Source organism: Equus caballus, chromosome 15 (genome assembly GCF_041296265.1).
Source record: "Equus caballus isolate H_3958 breed thoroughbred chromosome 15, TB-T2T, whole genome shotgun sequence".
Taxonomy (NCBI): domain Eukaryota; kingdom Metazoa; phylum Chordata; class Mammalia; order Perissodactyla; family Equidae; genus Equus; species Equus caballus.
This window is the reverse complement of record NC_091698.1, coordinates 72,480,874-72,499,855: the sequence shown is the minus strand read 5'-3', so window position 1 is coordinate 72,499,855 and position 18,982 is coordinate 72,480,874.

Sequence of the window (18,982 nt, the reverse complement as noted above, 5' to 3'; positions counted from 1 at the left end):
TTCAGACCCAGGATCCACCTGATGGGCCCAGTCACTCTCTTACTCCAATAGTGTTCTAGGCACAGAAGTTGGCAGGAAGAAAGCTAGGGCCTTGGCCCAACTCCTGGTTCTATTTTACAGCCCAGCTTAAATAGGTGAGCCCTCTATCTCCTTTACTTTCCATGTTGAAGGTCCCACTTCTGCCCTAGACCAAAGCAGATGTGGACTGATGCTCAAGGGAGCTGTACTGTCAGCCTCCTTCCCAAGCCTCTACCCACAAGCTTAGAGCCAGTATCTGAATGGTAAAGTTAAAAAAAAAATAGAAGAATTGTGAGTAACTTGAAGCTTTCCCTCTAAGATCAGGTACAAGGCAAGGATGTCCCCTCTCATCACTCCTTTTCAACATAGTGCTAGAAGTCTTTGCTATCACAATAAGGTAAGGAAAGGAAATAAAAGGTATACATATTGGGAAGGAAGATATAAAACTGTCTTTATTCACAGAAGATGTGATTGTCTATGTAGAAAATCCAAAAAAATACACAAAAGAACTCTTGGAACTAATAAGTGATAGCAACATTGCAGGATACAAGGTTAACATACAAAAGTCAATTGCTTTGCTATATACAAACAATGTACAATTGGAATTAGAAATTAAAAGTGCAATAACATTTACATTAGAACCCTCCAAAATGAAATACTTAGGTACAAATCTAACAAAATATGAGCAACACGTATGTAAGGAAAACCACAAAACTGATGAACAAAAACAAACAAGAACTAAATAAGTGGAGAGATAATCCATGTTCAGGGATAAGAAGATGCAATATTGTCAAGATATCAGTTCTCCCTAACTTGATCTCAATCTTAATATACAATACCAAAAGCACAATCCATGAAAGAAATAATGACTAAGCAGGACTTCCTTAAATTTAAAACTTCTTCCCTGTGAAAAACAATATCAAGAGAATTCAAATACAAGTTACAGACTGGGAGAAAATATTTGTAAAAGACAAGTCTTATACAGAACTGTTATCCAAACTATACAAAGAATCCTTAAAATTCAACATTAAGTATAAAAACAACCTAAAAATGGGCCAAAGATCTTAACAGACACCTCACCAAAGCATATATACAGATGGCAAATAACCATATCAAAAATGCTGTACGTCTTACGTCATTAGGGAATTGTAAATTAAAACAACATGGTACCATAACACACTATTAGAATGGTCAAAACCTGGATCACTGACACCATCAAATGCTGGTGAGAATGTGGAGCAATGGGAACTCTCATATATTGCTGGTGGGAATACAAAGTGATACAGCCACTTGGAAGACACTTTGGCAGTTTCTTACAAAACTAAACATACTCTTATTAAATGAACCAGCAATTGCACTCCTTAGTATTTACCTGAAAAAGCTGAAAACTTATGTCCACACAAAAACCTGCGTGTGATGTTTATACTGTCTTTATTCATAATTACCAAAACTTGGAAACAAACAAGATGTCCTTCAGGAGGTAAATGGATAAATAAACTGTGGTACATCCAGACAATTAAATATTATTCAATGCCAAAAAGAAAATGAGCTAGCAAGACAAAAAAAGACATAGATAAATCTTAAATACATATTACTAAGTGAAAGAAGTCGATCTGAGGAGGCTAGATGTGCCGTAGTATTACAACTATATGACATTCTGGAAAAGACAAAACTATGGAGACAGTAAAAAGATCAGTGATTGCCAAGGATTGGGGGACCTGTGAAGGGATGAAAAGGCAGAGCATGGAAGATATTTAGGGTGGTGAATATACACTGTATGATATTATAATGATGCATGTATGTCATTACACATTTGTCTTAACCCATTGAACGTACAACACCAAGAATGAGCCCTTAGGTAAACTATGGACTTTGAGTGATTTTGATGTGTCAAGGTGGGATCATTCTTGGTAAAAAATGTACCATTCTGGTGAGTTATGCTGGGGAAGCTATGGATGTGTGGAGAATTGGGGTATATGGGAAATCTCTGTACTTCCCCTCCATTTTATTGTAAACTTAAAACTCCTCTAAAAAATACAGACTAAAATAAACATTAAAAAAAATAGAAGAATTAAGAAATAGAAGCACAGAATTTCAGAGACGGCATTAGACTAGCATCTAGAGAAAACTGGCAGAGGCATTGTATATGCTCACATACACAAGAACAGGTTTGTGTCCCGAGCATGAGAAAATCAGCATGGAAGGCAGTTTTGACAAGGAAATGAGGAGCTATGTTTTTTCATCTCTTACAGTGGGCTAGATCTGCATTACAGTTCGAAGAATGTTCCACCATTGTTCCTGAGATCAAGGCTGTTGTTTTCAGGCATCTTACGTGACACAAATGGATAAGGGCTAGTAGATGTGTTCTGAGCAAATGTGAAAGCAAATAATATACTCTTTGATTTATTTAAATCTGTCCATGGACACTCTAAGCATTTGAACCAAATAGTCATATTGAGGCCTGTCTTCTCTAAGTTAAGCATCAGTCAGTCCATTTAAATACTTGATTTTTAACTACTTGATCTTTTAACTACTTTAAAATCTCTTCATCATCTTGATCAACTTCTTTTTAATCATAATTTGACATCCTTTTCCCAGCTGTAACTTCTTCAACGCCTTCTGGCTGCCAATGGGAATTTGAAGATGGAAATTTGGGAGGAGACAGGGGGTCACGGCTCAGAGATTGACTTGCTCTGTGCTGGTATGTCCCTGTCCTTCAGGTCAGGCCTTGAGGAAAGCGTCTATGAAATTCACTTCTACTGCTTCTCTTCTTACTCCTCTGCCTCTAAAATTCTCCTCTTCTAAAATTTTGCTATTCTTCCTAGCCTCATAAATACACAAGATCTATGATGACACCAACCACACTACAGGAGATGCCACTGGTTTTCTTGTGCTGGTTTTTAATTTAATTTAATTACAGCTTTAATTGCAATAATTACTGCTTGTCTTTTCCCTGCCTTCTGATATTGATTTTGCGGAATTTATAAAGGAATTTCTCAGTAGAAATTTGTTTTTTGATAACCTTAAAAATATTTAAGGAAATTCAAACCAATATCTATCAAAATTAAAACTAAATATAATGTTTTCCAGAAATTTAACATTTAGGAAATTCTCATTTTATTTTAGCACCTTTGAAGTGACATAACACAAGATACTCACTGAAGCTTTAGTTTTAATAGCAAAAGAAAAATGCAGCAATCTAAATGCTGATCACTATGTGGACAGCTTAAATAATTATGGTTCAACCACAAAGTATAATCCGATATAACCGTTAAAACAGCCAAGCAGCATTATGTGTACTGATATGAAACAATATCTAAGATATTTTAAATAAAAACAACTACATGAAGTTTATGCTTATATTTTCAAAGAATGTCTATGGAATGATAGAAACCAAATCAATACAGTGGTTGCCCCTTGAATGGGAAAATAGGCAACTAGACACAGGGCTGGGAAAATTTCTTTCACACACATTCTTTCATATCTATTGGATTTTGTACCATGTGTGTATACTACCTCTTTTAAGACAGATTAAATTTATTTAAAAATAATTGTAAAAGAATTAGCCCCCTTTGGGTTCTATTATTTTTACTTGAAAGAAATCATACAGTTGGAAAAGAAAAAGCTAAATAAACTTTGAAAAATATATGAATAATTTTATTGAAAAGGAAATTTTAAGAAATGAAAAGAAGTTGGAATTTTGGTGTCAGACAAACCTAGATTCAATTCTTGGCCAAATCTCTTGACAAATTAAATAGCTTCTCTGCTCCTCAGCATGTGTGTGTATGTATGTATACACATTAGGGGATATAAAAGCAGAAACCTCACAGAGCTGTGATGATCAAACGAAATAATGAATGCCATGTACTTGGTGCAGCATCTGGGTCAGAGTAAGTGCTCAATGAATCATATTATTATTATCTTTTAAATTCTAGCTCTTTCTCTAGAGTCAGAAACAAGACTGAATGCATCAGTCTCACTAAAGAATGTTTCTAAAGTCATGTTATATAGGCAAGTATGGTAGTCAAACTTATACCAGCTTAAAAAAAAACCCCAGCTATTGGCAGCCTAGCTAGGTATTTAATTCACCTGCAAGGTTCCACTACAAAATTGGCAAATAGGGTCTGTTGTCTTTTGGATTTTTATGCCATAGTCACAAAGAAAGCTGTTAATCAACTCATTGAATCAGGCTGAAACTTAAATGTTACATCTTTCAGATTCACACTGATAATATTTACATAATTTTTTATTACTTTTAGTAGTTTAGTAACATAGTTTATCACACTGAGATGTATAGTCTGGAGGGGTTGCTTTTCCCGACTTATTCTAAGCATTCTTAAAGGAAATTGAAGACTCAAGAAGGGAGCAGAGAGATTTACTGGTAATCACTGTTAAAAGCGTTATTTATTTTTCTCTTCTGGTTTTTGATGATGGTGGTAGTTATGAACAAAGTCTAGAGTTTATCTGAGATGCATTTAGTGACCCAACTGGTAGTATTTAAGACTTACTATGTCTACAAATTATGTTGGATCATATGGATTATAAATAAAAAACTAGCAAAGACTCTGTCTTCAAGGAGCTTATAATTCACCACAGAAGATATATAATGAACATAAACAAATATAATGTAGGGGCCAGCTTGGTGGCATAGTGGTTAAGTTCACGTGCTCCCCTTTGGCAGCCCAGAGTTTACAGGTTTGGACCCTGGGCCTGGACCTAGCACTGCTTGTCAAGCCATACTGTGGCAGGCATCCCACGTAAAGTAGAGGAAGATGGGCACAGATGTTACCTCAGCAACAATCTTCCTCAAACAAAAAGAGGAAGATTGGCAACAGATGTTAGCTCAGGGCCTATCTTCCTCACACAAAAAAATTAAATAAATAAATAAATAAATACAGTGTAGAAAGTATGAATAAAATGAGAGGAAGAAAATAAACTACTCAGACTTTATAGCAGCTTTATTCACAATAGCCAAAAGGGAGAAAGAACTCAAACATCCATCAACAGACGAATGAATAAGTAAAATGTGGTATACATATACAATGGAATATTATTCAGCCTTAAAAAGGAATGAAATTCTCATACATTCTACAACATGGATGAACCTTGAAGACATTATTAAGTGAAATAAGACAGTCACAAAAGGACAAATATAATTCCACTTATATGAGGTACCTAAAGTAGTCAAATTTATAGAGACAGAAAGTAGAATGGTGGCTGCCAGGGGTTGGGGAGAGGGGAGAATGGAGAGTTTTTGTTTAATGAGTACAGAGTTCAAAATAGGATGATGAAAAAGTTCTGAAGATGCATGATGACGATAACTGTATGAGGCTGTGAAATGTATCCACTGCCACCAAACTGTAGACTAAAATGTTGAATTTTATGCCATGTATATTTTACCAAAAAGAACAGAAATGACAGGTAGTTTGACATAAATTTAAATTTTGAAATATTCAAGATATTTCCTAGGGTAATAGAGATAATTCTGCCCTTAACCCATGTGCTTCTCATCCAAAGACATCCTGAAAATGCACTAATAAAAATAAAAAGCATAATTGTATCCATATGTTTCAGATGAGAATTCTAAATATTAAATGTTAAAAGGATGAAGTGGTGTGCAAATGAAACTACATGCAACGGTTTCATCTATAAGCAATCATTTCATGGGCATAAAGGAGCATATGGAAAGATGATTCCTTGTTGAAACAAATAAAAAATCTTCAGACTTTCTTACATGGTAGAAGATATATTCCAAGGAGACAATTCTGTCCTGATTCCACCATGTACATTAATTTTGTTTGCTTATTGATATATCCTGATAGCAGTAAGCCTTTACCATAATTGTTTTTAACAAACTTTTATATTTGAAAGCCATGTTCTTCATGTCAAATGATCCAATGCGTCTAGTCATTTCCTTCAACTATATGTGTTGAACTTAATCATTGGTGCCTTTTAAATATAGCTTAAACAGAACATTGGCTCTCCATTTGACTTGCTCATAGAACTGAGATTCCAGAAGGGAGCAGTGTCTTTCGATAAGTTAGTCACAGGGTATTTTTAGCAGGTTGGAAGTTGGTGCTGTTTCCAGTGAAGTGAATGAAGTTTGGTAAATGGTGGACAACTGGTTTCTCACTCTGGATGTCCTTGCTATTTGCACACGAGGCAGTGAGTCATACTGCTTAAAAAAGCTAACAGTGTATTTATGGATAGGAATAGCATCTAAGATTCTGCTTATATACTGACAGTCTTGTGTTCAGGGTAATAAAGCCTACTATTATCCTGCCAGCATATCTGATGCTGGAGAGTCCTTTTGGTAGAGAAAGAGCCTTTTAAAAGTACTAACTGCTCTCAGCAGCATTTAGTACAACCTGTGAGAGGCTGTCAGTTTTTCTGATCCATTTATAACTGCCAGGAATATAATGGTGTCCTTTGAAATTGAATCCAGAACGGTGAACAAGCTGGTGAAACTTATCAATGCAACAATTATTTAAGAACACTTTTATGACGTCGATGGAGCTCTGACAATATGCTCTTAGAGATGGTGCAAAACTCCACGTCCAGCTAAGCATACACAGGAATTTTTTTCTTCCTTTAGAAGCCAAAAAAACCTTATGTTCAAGGGAATTATTAAATAATCACTAGACATATGCAAATGAAAATACATTTTCTATTCTTTCTTTTACCCTTTCTCTTTCTCACTACGTCCCCTGGACTATGCAGATTAAATTTTCTTTTGGAATACAGTTACTACCCTAAAATGCATATTATCTATGTAAAGCTTTCCATCTGAAAAAAGATAGAACCAAGTCATATGTTTGTACAGCCCTCAGGAAACTCAAACATAGTTGGCAGTCATCAATACTTCTTTGAATTTGTCTCTGAATTTATTAAACACCCCTCCTGATTTATGATCATGGGCAATGAGTGAGGTTAAAATATTTAAGTATCCTAAGATATATTTCCATACATCTCTGATAACTAAACTCAATTACAAATCATGTCTAAAAGGAGGGATTAAAATAAGATTTTCTTTCTATCTAATGAGATGATCTATGAATCTCTATTTACTGTGCATTCATGATTAAAAGAAACACCTTAATATACTGAGGTGGGAAAAGGCATTCAGAGATTATATATTTAAAATGTGTCCAAATCCAATCTTAGAAATAACCCTATAAAGCATTCACCAGCAGAACAATAATCCATAGTTTAGGATGACAATTTTATGTAATCAGTTGTTAGTTTCTGCATATTACATTCATATATTGCCTTAGTGACATATATCATTCCATTCCTTTAAGTGATATCAAGAGGCTCTCATACCCAAAGAGCTATCCCTCTGTGTTTATTTATTCAATTATCCATATTTCTTTGCCATTCAGCCTTAAAAACTACTTGAAGTTATCAAATGTCTTCAGATATTACTTCAGAAAAACCATTAAAGAGGATCACATGATAATTTGTAGAGCTGAATAAAAAGGTATCGCGATTGTGTGAGTAAAATTCCATCACTTTTTTATTTTGCAGGAAATAGTCCCCTTGCTTGCAGAATACCTGGACGTCGTAGGAACATAAGCTGGCTGGCAGAAAGACAAGGCAGGCAGCTTTGATTTATCCCAGGAAGTTAGAAAACCTCTCTTCAATGAAGGAGGTGAAAGCCATAATGATTCTTCATAATGAACCCTGATGACGAGGAGCAAGCAATGAGCCACTTTTTATGGCAGTTAATGATTCGAGCAGAATGAAAGAAGAAGACTGCACTGGTCACTTGCTCCTCTGATTCAAACATAAAAACACAACACAGTGAAAAAGCATATTGTTTCCCTGAACTTCAGAGGAAAAACTGAAAACGTTTTTCAAAGTAAATGAATTAATCTCCGTTCCAAACCCAGTAACTAGTCTTATTCTTTTGTTTTTGTCCTGATCTGCCTTCCTTACATAGAAGTTATGTAGCACACGTTGTTTTCTTTTTATATCGGTTACATTTTTACAGTAATCACACAGTATCTACACAAAAGAGATTGGGTTGATATCTATACATAGAAAACTAATGGGACCCTGTGAACCTGGATACTGACACCCTCACTTTGTCATCAATGTAGAACAATGCATAATAAATGTTATCATCATATCTGTGCAATACACATAGATTAATCATGACAAAAAAATGTTAGGATCCCCCTTAGTGTGTTATTATTTGTAATTGTCCATAACAATAGTTACAACAAACTTTGGTACTAATAGTGCATGCAACATTTGGAAATTTACTAGTATTTTTAACGAATAATAAAGAGAGTTTTCCATGAAGATGACAAGAATGGTAAACACATCCTTTTCCTTCTAAATTGTGTTTCCCTAGAAAGGTCAGGTCTAATGGAACCACGTAGGCCTTCATTTATTGAAAACAGGAATGTAAACTCTGGCCTACAAGAATATGAGACATTCGAAATATGCCTAGTGGAATAAACAAATACAGCAGAAAACCATGAAAATGGATTTATATAATTATTCCTTTATCTGAAATTTAGGGTTTTTTTTCAAGGAGGATATGAAGACAATTTTTCAGATAGGAAAAAATAGCTGTATAGTTACCTGCGATCTTAAAGGATTCTGCTAATTTCCATGTTGAAAGGCATTATCACTAAAGATGATAGAGTCCAACTAAATTTCTGAATACTCTCGCAGCCTTAGACTGCATGAGTCCAGGATTTTTATGCACTATTGCCTGCTTCCGTTGTTCTTAACAGTCCACTCAAGAAAGACAAAGAGCCGTAGGTTATATTTATGATACACGACTGTGACCATAACACAGTTCATCTCTTATGGGCTCATTGACTTTGCAAGTCATCTGTGAATGAAAAAATTCTTAACTTTCCCAGTCATAAAGTTGTTATTAGCTCAACTCTTCTGATATAAATGAACCAAATGATTCCATTAATATATTTCATGAATAAGAAGCTCAGGCCTTTATATTTTCCCTCACACTGTTCACCTTGGGTTCTAAAGTTATAATTACATGCAGAAAATCAAATTTTATACAGTGGAAAGATGTAAATGTATAAACTTAATTTTTTAACTAATCAAAGAAAAGCCAATATCAAATAACTGATAAAGTATAGGATAATTCTAACTACGTAACAACTGAAGAGGAAGAAAGTTTTGAATGCACGCACCAAAAGGTGAAGTGATCTAGAAGATTCATAGACTTCTGTCTTATAGCATGAATGTCAGTGAGGTAGTTCAATCTCTTCTTTCAATCGGTGTTTGGGAGTCTAGATGATTTTCACTCCATATGCCTCCATCTCTGTGTTAGAAAAGGAAAAAGGGGTGCTAGCAGAAGATAAAGTTCTATTATTGTATTATTTCTTGCCTCCAGTTGCTCCACTACCATAATTTTTATTCCTTTTGCTTAATAATCTCAGAGAAAAAATCTCACAGAATAATTTAAGAAATCTCACTTCTTTAAATAATCATCAAAACTTTGAAAATAGACCCATTGGAGTCTCTGTGCCATGAATCATTAGTAGTTAGGGAATCTTGTGTGATTTAAAAGATTTTAATTAATTGATTGGTAATTTTACTTTATTCTTTACTCTTGTTTTTCCCTTCTTAAACCAGAGAAGATATTTTGATTCTCTCCCAATATTTAACAGTCACCCACTTGAAATGACCAGGATATTTTTTTCTTTTAAGAACACGAAAAGCAGACCCTTGAAAATTCTTAATTTAAATGGATGATTTATCTTATTTGACATTACCTGGATTTTATTGATGCTGTTTCCTCATAATACAGAAAACCTCGAACTATTCTAAACTTAAGGTTCATGAACCTTTCCAATATATGTGGCAAAGGTCTTCTAGGAGGCATTGATTACACACACCCGGAAAGCTTATCAGTGGCCAGTGTTTCATTCACCCCAAAAGGGTATAGATATATCCAGCATGTTGAGTCTCACTTGCGTTTCAAGTCAAATGATACTATCAATAAAACTCCATTTGTGGGGGAAAGATTTAATTTAGTCTTACTCATCCAGCAACATGATGGATTAAAAATTAAATATGCATGAAAACAGATCACCAGGAATAAAAGTCAGAAGAAACTACTATCAAGAGATTTAGCTCTCCAAAAAGCTCAGATATTTGAATTGTCAAGATAAAAATAGATGTAGAATACAAGATAAAATAGATTAAATATTTAAAGAAATAAAATATGGAATAACAAAATGAATAGGCCATAAAAATTAAAAATATCAGGAATATATGAAAAATAGAATTTTAGAACTGAAAAATATAATTCTTGACATAAAAGAAAAAAGCCTACATGAACAGGTTATACAACAGATTAGACATAGCTAACAAGAGATTTAGTGAACATTATGCTAAACCTGAATAATTATCCAGAATACAATGCAGGGAGAAAAGAAAATGGAAGATATAAAAGAGAAAGCAAGAGACGTAGAGGATAAAATAAGAAGATATATGTATAATCTTAGTCCTATCGGGAAAGAATAGAGAGACTAAAGACATTCAGAGACATAATAGTTGACAATTGTCTAGAATTGACAAAATCCGAATTCACAAATAAAGGAAGTACAGTATATATAAGCAGACAGGCAAAAACCAAAACCAAAACCCCCACACCTAGAACAATTGTGGTAAAATTACAAATGACCAAAGAAACTGACAAAATCTTAAAAGAAACCAGAGAGTAAAGACAGATGTCCAAGACAGTAAAAAGCAATTGGAAATAGCAAATTTTTCAAAAGTAAAAAGGAAGAATTAAATCAGTGAAATGATATCTTCAATGGGCTGATGTTATTTATAAAATAAATGCATGAGTTAAGGACAAAAAGTTGGAAATAAAAGATAAAAGTATATATTAATAAATTCTAACTATAACAAAGCTAAGATGGCTGTATTAATATAAAATTAGAACTTAAGACCATTATATTATTATGAATGGTGAGAACCATTATATAATGAAAAGTTTTTAATTGATCAGAGAAATATAATAATTATAAAGTATGACCTTACTTCAATCAGGATTTATCCTCAAAACTCCCCTGAAACAGATTTTATCAACATCTACCGTGACTTTCTCACTTCTAATCCAATCTTTGTTTCTCTCTTGGCCCTCATTTTATTCAAACTACCAGCAGGTTTTGACATGGCTGTTTACTCCTTCCTTCTTGAAACACTTTTGTCTTTTGGCTTCCAGGTCATCACTCTCCCCTGGTTTTCCTCCTAACTCTACCCTAACTGCCTCTTCTCAGTCTTCTTTGCTGGTTCCTCCTTACCAACCCAAAGGACAGGGAAAAAAATCCGTTTTCATGACAGAAAGAGGACAAAAGCAATATAAATATTTTTCCTCTATCAATAACAAAGATTCCAGCTACACAGTTTCTCTTACTCACTTTCTGTTCCTCACTGCAATCATAAAAATCTGTAGGAGGTTTGAATATCCTGTGGAACTTCCTGTAAATGCCCTGACTGCCTTTACTGCTCTGGTGGAATGAGTTTCAGAATCCTACACCTTCTGGGTGAGCACTGCCCAGATGACTCCATCCCCATTCTAAAACACCTTTGTCTCCAAGGTTGTTTTAGTGTCTCACTGAAATAGTTTGTCTTCCCAGAGTGTACCCCCAATTTTCCCAGTGAAATTTCAACATCCTACACACACACGCACGCGCACACACACACACACACACTCCCTCTCTCTCTCTTTAATCACCCTACTCATCCCTTAAAAGCAGCTCACTCCGTTAATGGCTTTCCTAGGGAGCTGCTCTTGAACCGCATTCACTGCGCTGCACCAACATCATGGTCAAGAAGGAAGTTCAGACTGTTTCCTCTATGGAGAATGCAAGTGCCACATATTTCAAGGCTCCATGCACTGCTCAAACTCTCTTGACATTTCTTTTGCCTGAAAAAGATACTTTGAAACATCACTTTGACTATTATGTGCATTACTATTACATGTATTCTTACTACACATTATTACATACTATTACTATTATTTTTTTGTTTATATTTTCTCAGAAAAGAAAGTAACAATTATTACCAGATGTTCCTGAAATGGAAAAACTTTTTTATTTGATTTCTACCTCTGCCATTTGTAAGAAAATTTTTTCTCAAAAATTTGGAAGGGAAGGTGCTATACGTATATGTTATATTTTTACCTACTCGTTTGCACCATAGGAAATTAATCTAAATCTTCACAATGAATTCTAATCTTCTAAATCACTAATTGTTTCCCATGACAATATAATCCTGTCATTTATTCTCATTAAGAGAAGAAGCACTTAGTTTATCAATATGATTAAAGGCAACATACTAAAGAATGTGAACTCAACTGTTACTCAAAGGCCAGTCACGGGGCTGGCCCCATGGCCGAGTGGTTAAGTTCACACGCTCCACTTCAGCAGCCCAGGATTTGGATCCTGGGCATGGACATGGCACCGCTCATTAGGCCATGTTGAGGCGGCATCCCACATACCACAGCTAGAAGGACACACAACTAAAATATACAACTTTGTACTTGGGGGATTTGGGGAGAAAAAAGCAGGGGAAAAAAAAACAAAGGCCAGTCACTAGGTTGGTCATCTATGCACCACTGGTCAAGCCCTAACATCAGAGGGTAATGGCTATATGATTCCCATGAAGCTGCTGCTACAACCGGGCTCAGTCTGATTCAGGCTAAAGTCAAAGGTAGAACTCCAAGGAGAGTCATGCGTATTTGGGATCAGATGAATGGGTTCAAGGGAGAATAAAAAGTCAGGTTTGGGGTGAAGGAGACAGAAACCAGGAATCACGTCTAGGAAACAAACCAGCTCCGGGTCAAGTTGCTAAGCAAGTCAGGAATATCAACAGTCAGAGCCTCACTAGCTCATTTTTAGAATTCATTTGTTCATTCAACACTCATTTATTCATTCATTCAACAAGGTGCCAGACACTATGTGCTAAGTCATAAGGTTAAACAAAACAGGCAGAATGTCCTCAGATAGCTTATATCCCAATGGAGGAAATGGAAAATAAAAACCAAATTCATATAAACACGTGAAATAAAATAGCACATTGTAATTACTCCTATGGAGCAAAGTAAAGCCAGATAAGATGATGGAGGCTGAGAAGAGGTGATATTTTGGACAGAGTTAGGAAAGACTTATTTGAGGAGCTGTTGCTTGTAGAGACCTTAATTACCTGAGGTAGTGAGCATGCAAGTACCTGGGGGAAATCCTCCCAAGCTAAGGAAACAGCAAGAGCAAAGACCTTGAGGTGGGGACATGCTTGGCTTATTTACGGAATAGTAAAAGGCCAATGAGGAAGTAGGATAGTGAGCAAGAAGATATAAGAAGGATAACCAGGAGCCAAACTATATTAGGGGATTGTAGGCTATGACAAAGACTTTGGATTTTATTTTAAATATGGTGGGGTATGGTAGTGCCATAAAGACAGACCGCCAACAGATGGCAGAAACTGGCAGGCAAAAATAGAGGTTTCAAATACAAACAGAGGGGTTTTGGTAGTTGCAAATAATAATGTGCTCCCCTTGTCATCACTTCTGAAGTTCCAATCAAGCAGAAAAAGTTGGTGTGTACGTAGGATGTGGAGAGGGTAGGATCTGAACCAACCACAAGTTCTGGCCTCAGAATTCAGTCTACTGACCTAGCATACCTTTAGAAAGATTAGGGAATATGATCTCAGTACAAATAGTAAGTTCTGAGTGCAAAAGGCATAGGGGGAAAGAAGATCCAAGATCAAGTGGAGTCATGTCCTAACAGATGGGAAGGCTACAGAGACAGAAACCTAGCGGGGCTAATGATCCAAGAAGACACTGTGGGCACCAGGGAGAGCTGCTAGCGAATAACATGGTGATGGTCCCAAATGCTAAGTGGGCTCCATCCCTGAGAGAGGGCTGAAAAAGCCAACCTCTAATCCTATTAGGATCCAAAGTTTCTAGGTAACTATTCAGAGATTAGAACTGAGCCAAATGAGGAATGTAGCACCCAGAAGGAGAATGGCAGCTCTGTGATCAAAAGTGTGTATTAGGGTCCTCAAAGAAATAAAACCAATAGGATATATTTATATTTATATACTTATATATCTGAGGAGATTTACTATAGGAATTGGCTCATGCAATTATGATAGCCAAGAAGTCCCACAATCTGCCATCTCCAAATTGGAGAGGTGGAAAAGCCAGTGCTGTAATTCAATCTGAGCCCAAAGGCACAAGATTTGGCCAATATTGTAGGTCCTGGCCTGAGTCTAAAGACCCAAGAACTCAGAATGCCAATGTGCAAGGGAAGAAGATAGACGTCCCAGCTCAAGCAGAGAGCAAATTCACTCCTCCCGTACATTTTTGTTCTATTCAGACCTTCAACAGATTGGATGATGCCCACTTGCCTTCGTGAGGATGATCTTCTTTACTTAGTCTACCAATTCAAATGCTAATTTCTTCTGGTAACATCCTCACAGACACACTCAGAAATGTTTTACCAACTATCTGGGCATCCCATAGCACAGTCAAATTGACACATAAATTAACCATCACAAGGTGAAGGCCTGTGATGGCAAGACAAGATGCTTGAGCAAGCCTGAATGGGAGCTGGTTAATTATCTGTCTCCTGTGTCAGGTGAGAAGTAGTGCTGGGAACTGAGTTGAGCCTACAGATGACAACCAGACAGCCTTTGCCGTGGACTAAAGGAGATAGGGAAATGTCAGGATTCAGACTGGGCTCATCGTCCTCTCAACACTAGCTTGAGGATAGCACTAAATGCCCAGTATATCTGGTTCCCTTCTGAGTCCCAGTGTTTACTTTCAAAAATAAATCTAGATCTAATATCATGCATCATTTCCATCTCATTATCTAGAAGAACCATTAGGTCAATTTATCTGTCATGGGAGGTTTCTGCTTATTGTCAAAAGAAGTGACTGAAAGAAAAATCTTTCTTCAAGACAAATGGCTAAAGGAGTTAAACATAAAAGTGATATTTCTTCATTGATTGGATTGGCAAACCAAACATCCTACCAAATGAGGGATATTTTCTCACTCAGGATCTCTATCCAGTATCCATCAACTCACAATAATTAACACTGACTGACAAATGATTCAAGCTCCTGGAAGTAGAATACAGACGTAAACATTTTTATTTTTACTACTATGTTTTTCATTGAGGTAACATTGGTTTATAACATTATATAAATTTCATGTGTATATCATTATATTTCAACTTCTGTATAAACTACATCATGTTCACCCCCAAAAGTCTAGTTTCCATCTCTCACTGTATAAATGTCCCCCTTTACCCCTTTCATCTTTCCTCCTCCCCCTCTACTCTGGTAACCGCCAATCTGTTCTCTGTATCTATTGGTTTGTTTGCTATTGTTTTGTCTTTTTCTTTTTAAGCTTACACATGAGTGAAATATTATGGTATTTCTCTTTCTCCTTCTTGACTTACTTTGCTTAGCATAATACCCTCCAGGTCCATCCATGTTGTCACAAATGGAAAGATTTCATCTTTTTTGGATATATCTATCACCTGGATTGTAGTGATGCTTTCATGGATGTGTACATATGTCAAATCTCATCAAGTAGTATAACATAAATGTGTGCAGTTTTTTGTATATCAATTATACCTCAATAAAGCTGCTTAAGGAAAAAAAGATTTCATCTTTTTTATGGCTGAGTAGTGTTCTGTTGTGTATGTGTTGACCATATCTTCTTAACCGTTCATCCATCAATGGGCTGTTTCCAAGTCTCGTCTATTGTGAATAATGCTGCAATGAACATAAAGGTGCATAGATCTTTTCAAGTTAGTGTTTTCATGTTCTTTTGATAAATATCCAGAAGTGGAATAGCTGAGTCATATGGTAGTTCTATTGTTAACTTTTTGAGAAATCTCCATACCGTTTTCCATAGCAGCTGCACCAATTTACATTTCCACCAGAAGTGTACAAGGGTTCCCTTTTCTCCACATCCTCTCCAACACTTATTATTTCTCATCTTTTTAATAATGGCCATTCTGATGGGCTTGAGGTGCTAGCTCATTGTGGTTTTGATTTGCATTTGCTTAATAATTAGTGATGTGGAACATCTTTGCATGTACCTGTTTGCCATCTGTATATCTTCTTTGGAAAAACATCTGTTCAGATCCTCTGCCCATTTTTTAATCAGGTTGTTTCTTTTGTTGTTTTTGAGTTGTAAGAGTTTTTTATATATTTTGTATATTAACCCCTTATGGAATACATGACTTGTGAATATCTTCTCCAAATTGTTAGGTTGTCTTTTCATTTTGTTGATGGTTTCCTTTGCTGTGCAGAAGCTTTTTACTTTGATGTAGTCCCATTTGTTTATTTTTTCTTTTGTTTCCCTTTCCTGAGGAGACTATCCAAAAAGATATTGCCAAGATCAAGGTCAAAGAGTATACTGCCTATGTTTTCTCCTAGGAGTTTTATGGTTTCAGGTATTACATTCAAATCTTTAATCCATTTTGAGTTAATTTTTGCACATGGTGTAAGATAGTGGTCCAGTTTCATTCTTTTGCATCTAGATGTACAGTTTCCCCAACATGAACTACTGAAGAGACTTTCCATTCTTCATCATATGTTCTTGGTTCTTTTTTGAAAATTAGCTGTCCATAAATGTGTACGTTTATTTCTAGGATTTAAATTCTGTTCCATTGATCTGTGTGTCTGTTTTTCTGCCAATACCATGCTATTTTGATCACTATAGTTTTGTAGTATAGTTTGAAAGCAGGGAGCGTGATACCTCCAGCTTTGTTCTTGTTTCAGAATTGCTTTAACTCTTCAGGATTTTTTTGCCGTTCCATATAAATTTTAGGATTCTTTATTCTATTTCTGTGAAAAATGCTGTTGGGATTTTGATAGGGATTGTGTTGAATCTTCAGTTGATATGGACTTTTTAACTATGTTAATTCTTCCATTCCATGAGCATGAAGTATCTCTCCATTTCTTTGTGTCTTCTTCAGTTTCTTTCAACAATGTCTTCTAGTTTTCAGTGAACAGATCTTTCGTCTCCTTGGTTACATTTATTCCTAGATATTTTATTCTTTTTATTGTGATTATAAATGGGATTGTATTCTTGACTGCTCTTTCTGCTAGTTTGTTGTCAGTCTATAGAAATGTAACTGATTTTTTGTATGTAGATTTTGCAACATGTGATGTTACTGTATTCATTTATTATTTTTAATAGTTCTTTGGTGGATTCGTTAGGGTTTTGATATATAAAATCAAGTCATCCACAAATACTGACAGTTTATTTCCTCCTTTCCGATTTGGATACATTTTATTTCTTTTTCTTGCCTAACTGCTCTGGCTAGGACTTCCAATTCTATGCTGAACAAGAGTGGAAAGACTGGGCATCCTTGTCTTATTCCTGTTATAGGGGGGTAGCTTTCAGTTTTCCCCACTGAATGTGATGTTAGTTGTGGGTTTGTCATATATGGCCTTTATTATATTGAGGTATTTTCCTTCTATACCCATTTTATTCATAGTTTTATCATAAATGGATGCTGAATCTTGTCAAATGCTTTCTCTGCATCTATAGAGATGATCATGTGAATTTTACTCTTTATTTTTTTAATGTGGTGTATCACATTGATTGATTTGCAGATCTTGAACCATCCTTGCAGTGCTAGAATAAATCCCACTTGATCACGGTGTATAATTTTTAAAAAATTCATTGTTGTATTCAGTTTGCTAATATTTTTGTTGAGGATTCATGCATCTATGTTCAATAGCAATATTGGCCAGTAATTTTCCTTTTCTGTGTTATCCTTGTCTGGTTTTGGTATCAGGGTAATTTTGGCCTTGTAAAATGAGTTAGGAAGCCTCCCCTCTTCTTCAGTTTTTTGGAAGAGCTTGAGAGGTATAAGTATCAAATCATCTTTGAATGTTTGGTAGAATTCACCAGGGAAGCCCTCTGTCCTGGACCTATTTTGGGGGGATGTTTTTTGATTACTGTTTGAATCTCCTTACTAGTGATCAGTCTATTCATATTCTCTATTTCCTCTTGATTCAGTTTTGGAAGGTTGCATGATTCTAGGAATTTATCCATTTCATCTGTATTATCCAATTTTTTGGCATATAGCTTTTCATAGTATTATCTTATAATTATTCATATTTCTGTAGTATCCATTGTAATTTCTTCTACTTCATTTCTGATTTTATTTGAGCTTTCTCTCCTTTTTCTTAATAAGTCTAGCTAAGAGTTTGTCAATTTTGTTTATCTTTTCAAAGAACCAGCTCCTAGTTTCACTGATCCTTTCTACTGTCTTTTTAGTATCTATTTCATTTATTTCTGCTCTGATTTTTATTATTTCCTTCCTTCTATTAATTTTGGGATTAGATTTTTCTTCTTTTTCTAGTTCCTTTAGATGTAATATCAGGTTGTTTACTTGAGATTTTTCTTGTTTCTTAAGGTAGGCCTGTATTGCTACAAACTTCCCTCTTAGTACTGCTTTTGCTGCATCCCATAGATTTTGGTATGTTGTATTTTCTTTTTCATCTGTCTCCAGGTATTTTTTTTTTCTTTCTCCTTTAATTTCTTCATTGATCCTATTTGTTCACTAGCATGTTGTTTAGTCTCCACACATTTGTGACTTTTCCAACTTTCTTCTTGTAATTGATTTCTAGTTTCATACCGTTGTGGTTGGCAAAGATGCTTGACACGATTTCAATCTTCTTAAATTCATTGAGACTTGTTTTCTTTCCCAACATATGGTCTATCTTTGAGAATGTTCCATGTGCACTTAACAAGAATGAGTATTCAGCTGCTTTCAGGTGGAATGTTTTATACATATGTATTAATTTCATCTGGTCTAATCTATCATTTAAGGCCAATGTTTCCTTGTTGACTTTCTGTCTGGATGATCTATCCATTGATGTAAGTAGAATATTAAAGTCTCCTCCTATTATTGTGTTGCTGTCAATTTCTCCCTTTAG